The following is an 8314-nucleotide window of genomic DNA, read 5'->3' on the forward strand; positions in this document are numbered from 1 at the left end:
AGAAAACATAAAATAATCAGGTTCTGGAATGCAGACATGTATGGGAATACCAAGGGTAGAGGCTGTTAAAAAACAAATGTGACTAACTGATTTGAGCAATTAAGTGAAATAGATCATATTTTAAAGCATCAAGTGTGCAGTATGTGTACAGTCAACTTACTTTGTTAATAGTCTGTCTTTCTGCCCTTTTTCCTACTCTATCTTAGAGTACAAATGTAATGACTATCTCAGCGTCTCTAAACATCTTTGGAATTCTTTTTTTTTTTATTCTCTAAAATTTATTTACAGTTAATAAGTTAAAAAGCAAAGTACAACCAAATTGTAAATCTTAATCATATGCACATTAAACTGTCCAGGGAAACACTTCAGTTCCACTACAAATAATTGCTTTCTAATGCAATTAAGACATAACAGTTTATCAAAAAAATATTTCAACACACCAATACAGCAAATGTTAGGTATATATAATCATTAAAAATTATCAAATTAAAGAGTGCTGTGGCAACCCAACCCTTAAAACGACCAAAAAAACCTTTTGAGTTCAAAATTGCTCAGACTTTTTGTATTCAATGATTTTAAAAGATTTTATTGAAGAGTTTTATGAAAAATAGTACTAACATTTGCTCATAGCAAATCAACAAGTATGTGCCACTAGCTTAAGTTACACTTGTCCAATAGAGTACTCAAACAAAAATAAATACACGCCACAACAGCAACACTTTGCACTATCAATGATGAAGCTTGCCCTCAGAATCATGACATTACTGGTTTTAGTGACATAGAAAATGAGTTGCTGGTTGTTAGGAAGGAATGTAAAAAATACCAAAAAATATTATTTGTTGTGCCAGTCACATTTAGGCACCCAAAAGTAAAAAATCAAACAGAAATATATCAAGGTGATAAAATTCCTCCTAGCTTCCTCCTCTACTTGTGTCATATGAGATATAAATGAAGGCAAGAGAACAAACAAATAGGACTTCTTTAAAAAAAAAAACTATACACAAGCTAAGCTACAGACTCACTTCTGAAACAATTAATGGATGCCTCACCATAAAGGCCACTATGCCAAGTTTCTTTTCACACTCTGCCCAAAGGTAATCATAAAATACTTTCACTTTCCTATTAACATACTAGTCAAATATATCAGATGTTTCTCCACATTTTAGAAGTTGCAAGATAGGTTTTGCTAAAGAAAACTTGGCAAAAATATTTCTTACATCTTACTTCACAAACTAGAAACGGCATTATTTAATAGTCCACATGAACCATATTGACTTCAAGATGGGCAATCAGATTCAAACTGAAATCAGATAACCCAAATAAGCCAAAAAATCATTTAGACACATTCAAGTGCACTAAAGTAACAAGGCATAAGAGGAAAAAAAATTTCAAGAATATCAGTTAATTTCCTTACATGGTAAAATGAAGTGCAGACAAGAATCAAGTGATATAAAGAAATAGAATTCCTACATATTTTTATTGGATATGACACAATATAATCAAAGAATGCACATAATTAAGTGCTGTAGCTCAAAGCATCTTTGAAGTAAAGATTCTGCTGATCTTTTTATTTTATGTGACTGCTTACAGATTAGTCCTCTATTTGCTCCTAAAGAATATATTTAAACACTCAATCAATGAATAATCTACAGCAGTTTGTTGTAGAATCAATAATGGGGAATGGTGCATTGTACCAGGATAGTTAGATATACCCATAGGGAGTTTCAGTGGTCAAAATGCTTCCATTGCCAGAAGGTAGTCTGAAAATGGTCTAGAAATTCAATACAGCATTGACCCATTGTGTACATGATCCACAGTCAGTTTCTCAAGCATACTTGAAGTTTTAAAAAAGAGCAATTTAAAAAAGCCGGGAATTTTTTAAAAATCTATTTTTAAATTAGATTTTTTTGTTGTGGGAAATAATTTTTAATGTATTAGTTCAAATGAGTTGAACAGCAAAATCTAATCATGTTTGTTGGAGGTTAAATGCATTTAAAATTACTGTATTTAAAAAATAATTTCTAATATTTAAAGTTGCATAATATTTCTATTTGTGTATGCATAGTTAAATGCTCATCTACTTCACTCTCCTAAAATCTGGTTAATGAACAACAAGTAACCATCCATAAACACACAATTTGTGATGTCTCTCTTATTTCTATTACATTGTTTTTTTCCTTATTGTATTATTGGATTAAGAGCAAGTTAAGTGGCAAGATTTCTAAGTAAACAGATTAAAGCCATTTACCAAATGTTACTCAAGTATGTTTGATTTTTACTACATTATGAGAATTGCCAGTATATTTTCATCTAAACACATATCAACATTATACTTTTTAATTATTAGGTGGTTTTATTTGTTTAGTTATTCCAGATTGCTTGAAGATGACAATTTTGTAGCCTAAAATTGGAATGAGATTAGAAATTAGATTTCCTACCAACAGAAAAAAAAACACAAAATGAAATATTCTTAATGTGGCAATATAAAAATTTCTTGTCATCCTCATTCACAGAGTTTTTTAATCATATTTTTAATGCATTAAAATATGTGCATTTAAATGGCACCTTATTAGATAAATTTTAGCACCTAATTTGCATGTTTTAGGTTTCTAATTTTCAAAATTTTAAGGGTAGAATCATTGATATTTTAAGGACTACAAGTATACTAAAAATACTATAGTAAATATTATACATACATATGTATAAAGATACGTTCAATGTTTCATAGGTAGATGTATATATGAGACAAATTCATTGAATGTTAGAAGCTGATTCTAAAATTTAAGTTTGTATTTATGCTAATTTGGTCAAATCATATGGATGAATATATATATAACAAACACGATATACTATGATGTTGAGAATAAACTGCTCTGATAAGCTTTGCACAGCATCTGGTTGATATTTTGATGAAATTTGTTTTTTATATTTAAACAATACTTGATGATAATGTGAATGTTAATTTTCTTTCTAATTTTCTTTCCATATTGGTTGATATGCTTACTTTTTAAAGATAAAGGCTACTACTTTGGGGAAGTAAGTTTAAAACGTTAAGCAATTGGACTTTCCATCTCTTTTGTTTGTAATCACTGAGCCCATGAAAATCAAAGCCATATAAATTCTTGCATTACTAACAGTCAAGCTTGAACCTCTCAAAAAAAAAAATCCTTGGTCAAAGCTTTGAAATTCAGTAAAAATTCAGAAACGAGTGGGATTCAGAATACCCTGAGCACAAATGAGTGCAACACCACAAAACATGTTTGATCTTCCGTCCAGAAAGAGGGGTGGCAGTCAAAAAGAAAAATGGAGGCGGGGGTTAAAGAGCAAGCAAATTCTGGCTTTTATTACACAAGCACGAAAATAAATTCCTTTGGAAAAGAATGACTTCTTCGGAGGACTTCCAGACCAGTGAGGTAGAGTCCAAAAGGGAGAAAACCAATCTGCCCCTATAGTCCTGGAGACTTCTCAATCTGTGGTTCCGGAAGCAAAGGGACCTCCCCTGTGAGTCCTGCAGTCTCCTCCTTCGCAGACGCGGTGCGGGGAGGCGGCAGAGTGTACACCTGTCCCGGAGTTCCAGACGCGGGGGACGCATCCCCGGGGCGCGGGGTAGGGAGGCCATCCCGGGACTTCCTCGCAGGCGTAAAGTGCACTAGGGGACGGTCCTGGTGGAGTCTGTAAACACTCGACTGACACTTGTTCATTTCTCCAAGCAGAAACTCCATCTTGGGCCGGGGAGCTGCAGGAGGCGCCCTCGGGGCACCGGGAAGCGGCGGAGCCTCACCACGGGTTCCAGGTCCACTCGCAGGACTTGACGCGCCTTGCATCGCGCCGCCGCCAGGCTGCGCTGGCCCCACACGTCGCCGCCGACGCGGATGGTGGGGAAGGAAGGTGGTCAGCGTCGGGGTGGCTGCCCTCCAGATCTCCTCCAGGGTGCGGCCCCGAAGCAGGGCTCGGGCGCCGAAAGCTTCTCCACGCAGGACTCCTCGGGGCCGCCGGCAGCGGCAGCAGCGGTGGCGGTGACGGTGGAGGCGGCGGGGGCAGCCGGGGCCACCTCCTGCCCGCGGCGGTCGCCCGGGCTCCGCGGCGCCTCCTCCTGGCGGACGCGCGCTCAGCCTGCCGGCGCGTCAGGCCGCGGGAGGTAGGGGGCTCCGGGGGTCAGGCACCAGGGCTCGGCAGGAGGCGTAGCCGTGGACGTCCTTGCTGCGCAGGATGTGCGGGGAGAACTGGTGCTTGAGGCTGCAGAGGAAGCTCCAGAGCTCCGCGTCGAGCTCATGCACTCCGTGCTGCGGGCATGAACAGCTTGAAGGCATCGCCCAGCGCCTTGGTGCTGTCGGCTAGGACAGTTGCGACCGGGAGTACACCACCTTCCCCTCCCGCGCCTCCAGCCCGGCCCCTCCTCCCGCTCTAAAGCCGCCGCCCCAGGCGGCCGGGGCGGGGCCTGCGCCTGCGCCTCTTCACGTTGCGCCGCATCGGAGGCCACTCAAGGCCGCCCGGCTCGCCTGGTCTCGCTGTCGCCGCCGAGCGCGCCAGAGTCTGGCTTGGCTCCGCTGTGGTGGCCTCCCCTTTTGTTTTTTGTTTTTTTTTTTGGTACCAGGGCTTGAACTCGGGGCACTTGACCTCTGACCTACATACCCAACCCTATTTTGTAATTTTATTTAGATACAGGGTCTCACTAAGTTGCTCAGTGCCTTGCTTTTGCTGAGGCTGGCTTGGAACCCGCAGTCCTCCTGTCTCAGCCTCCCCAGCCTTGGTATTCCTGGGGTGTGCCAGGGAGCTCAGTTTCCTCTTTAGAATTCTGGCCAGCAGTAACCCTCCTCCTTACTTGTCTTCAGAATGACTCTTTTCATGTGTAATGTCTATCCTCTGCAAAAGTCAATACTGTCTAATCAAGGCATTATACATTTATTCCATAAATGTTAGGATTTGTGGAAATGTATGTTTAGGAATAACTTTTCAATATTACACAAAAAGCTAGACACTGAATACTATGTATGCACTGATGACAACTGGGTTTAAAGGCATCTATGTGTGATTAAGCTTGTTTAAACTCTGGAGAATGTAGATCTTATTGTTCACTTAAACTTTTACTGTAATACTGCTGATATACATAACATATCTTTGAAATTAGTTCAATATTAAGAAACAAAATGAGAATAAATATCACTGATTCTTATCATTTATGGGTAGGATCTACATTTAAAATACTTAAAACTTTGCTAATATAAACTATTTTAATTGCTAATTTTTTTTTTTTGGAGCAGGTAGTGGTGGTTGAACCCAGGGCCAGCAGCTAAGCCACTAAGCAATATCCCTAGCCCATTTAATTTTTTTTTTTAAATTTTGAGACAGGGTCTTGCTAAGTTGCTGAAGCTGACCTGGAACTTGTGATCCTCCCATCTCAGCCTCCAGAATTGCTGGGATTATAAGCATGTGTGCCCACATCCAGCCTTAATTGCTAATTCTGCTAAATAACTTCATAAAATTTGGAGTGATTTTTGCTCTTTTGCATAAATAAAGAGATGTCATATGTAGGTTCAAAATTTATATTGAGTTATATGCATTCATGAATATGTCAAAATTAACAATGTAAACTATAATGTACTAAAACAAATAAAAAGAGAGAAAATAAATTTATGTTAAATAATATGAAAATTCACAATACTTTTATATCTGGTAAAATATTTTATTTTCACAGAAAAATTCATTTAAGCACTTTTTCCCCCTTCTTACCTATTTCATCTTTCCTCATATCTTTCAGCTTATCTACAGTAAGATTTTTTTCTTCTAATCTTGTTAGAATGTGTGGTGGTAACACTGAGAGGCTGAGAAAGGAGGATTTCATGTTGAAAGCCATTCTCAGCAATTTAGCTAGGCCCTGAGCAATTTAGTAAGACCCTATTTCAAAATAAAAAAAAAATAGAAAGGGTTAGAGATGTGGTTCAGTGATTTAGGGCCTGTAGTTTCAATCCCTAGTACTAAAATAAATAATTAAAAGAAAAAAAGTAAAAAAGGACTGAGGATATATTTCAGTCATAGAGAGCCTTTCAGTTCAATCTGTAGTATTATGAAAAACAAAACAAAACAAAACAAAGAAAAGAAATGAAAGACAAAGAAGACAAAAAATAACTTACTTTATTTCACATGATGGTTTAAATATATGAAGATTTTTTTTTTACCATAGCAGTTTTTAAAAGTTATAAATTAAATGAGCTGTAGGTTTAGGGAACAATTTTCTTTCAGTACTCAATATTTAAAATCAGAGACCTATTATACTGGAATACATATATTAGGCCTTATATAAGATAGATTTGTTACTAAGCCAAACAAACCACTAACTTTCACCCCCAGTCCTGATTTACAAGCACAGGTTACATAAAAGATGTACAAATCAATATCTTTAATTCTAAGGAGAAACTGTAGTTCATAGAATTTCTCAAAGTAATGTATTCACAGAACAATTGAATTAATTCCTTGGTCTCTAGAGATAAACAAGGAAGAGAAAATGGGGAGTAAGATTCTTACCTGTGCAACATTTGCAGAATCTGACATAAGGGAGAAACTATCCGTCTCTCCTCGGCTGATGGAAGTTTGAAGTAAGATGTTTATTTTCCCATAACTATTTTCTACACCTCCAGGAGCTGAGAGTTCACAAAAAATTTTTAATAGAGCATCTAACTCCTCTATTTCTTCTTCTCTGACCTAGAAGAGTCAATATTTTTATATTAATATTTGGTCTGATTTATTTAAAAACCACATTGCATGTTTTTAAGGTTGCCTTTTAGTATAATATAATATTTTACTCTTGTACAGCTAAAACCCAGTAATTTTCCCATAGGTAAATTATGAAAAATAATATGAAATTATGTTGAGGCGGGTACAATTACATTTTATTGTTCATCACCAATATTAAAGTTGCCATTGACACATAAAAATTTGATATGTCACAAAAATTAAGTCATCTGACCTCACCATCCTTCAATTGATGAGGTTTCATTTTTTATTTGACCAGAGTAAAACCTCTGCCCAGACTGATTAGGGCAAACTTGATTATCTTCAAATGCATTCGTTATAGTCATATATTTTTATGTGGTATAACGCATTCATAGCTTAAAGTTGTGAAGTACTATTTCAAAATATTAAAGTTTTCACTGTTAATAACATTAAATTATAATATGGGTAATACACAACCTATTTAAATTTCTTGACTTGGGATACAAAGCAAAGCATGATGTTAGGTATGCTGTGATATTATTATCTAGAACACTGAGTTTTCTTGTACAATAGAAAACACTGCTGATACTCCAAATATGCCATATGGCTTTTTTAGATTGTATCAGGAATAACAATTAATTTAAACTTTCATAAATAAATAAATGTACATACCTGACTGAAACTTCAAGTAATCTTACCTTGATCTGATCAAATTATTCGGCTTTGGAGACTATCTCAGATATGTCACCTTCTGTTTTGTGAGCATCGAAGAGTTCATTAAAGGTCTACCAAAGTAAGTGTCACATTTAATTAAAATAGAAGATCAAAAGATATTATCAAATTTATGAAAGATTAAAAAACACTCCTAAACATAGTTAAGAAAGCCATTAGAACCAAAAAAAAAAGATCGATAAAATCATCTAATGAAATCTATACTAAATGTCTAAAAATGTTCAACATAACATTCTGGTCTTGACCTCAGTATAGGCATATGGAAATCTACATCACTTACTAATTATAAGCTCACATACATCATATAAAATTCAGCGGAAAATAACTAGACAACATGCAATTCAAAGAGTCTCAAAATATAAATAGCGCGAATACACAGAAAAATCAGTTAAAGGCCATACAGAAAAGACAAAGGTACTACACGGCTAGAGTTGCTGAAAAAGAACTGCAAAAAAGAAAGTGTTAGGGTGTAGTTTGGCAGCAGTCTACTAGCAAGAGGACAAATGAGAAAGGCTGTCTCATAGAGACAATGAGATATAAGGAGGAAGGACTAGGTCTGGGATTGAGGAACCACCAAATCACAGCTCTGAGATAATATATAAAGAGGTCTTGCAGAAATCTAGTGTCATACAATAGGTTATTCTGAAAAAATGAGGAAAACCCAGTAAGCACATAAAGGTGTTTTTCTGAAACCTGTTTTATATATAAGCAAATATTAAATCTACAAACCCAAGATTTCATATAAACTGAGTTTTTCTTTTTGATGATTTCTATTCTCCTATTTTAAAAACAACTTTATGTACAAAAGGCAAAAATGAATTTAAGAAAAAACTCAAAACACTATCTATTGAAAAAAGTATAAAATTCAACT

At 36.4% G+C, this 8314-nt stretch overlaps 1 pseudogene; it reads right to left on the reverse strand.

Annotated features, from left to right (window-relative positions):
* Positions 1 to 3316: 3316 nt before the first annotated feature.
* LOC144372721 (coiled-coil domain-containing protein 71L-like) lies at positions 3317 to 4470 on the reverse strand (annotated as a pseudogene).
* Positions 4471 to 8314: the final 3844 nt, after the last annotated feature.

The sequence above is a fragment of the Ictidomys tridecemlineatus genome, unplaced genomic scaffold (assembly GCF_052094955.1).
Source record: "Ictidomys tridecemlineatus isolate mIctTri1 unplaced genomic scaffold, mIctTri1.hap1 Scaffold_150, whole genome shotgun sequence".
Classification (NCBI taxonomy): domain Eukaryota; kingdom Metazoa; phylum Chordata; class Mammalia; order Rodentia; family Sciuridae; genus Ictidomys; species Ictidomys tridecemlineatus.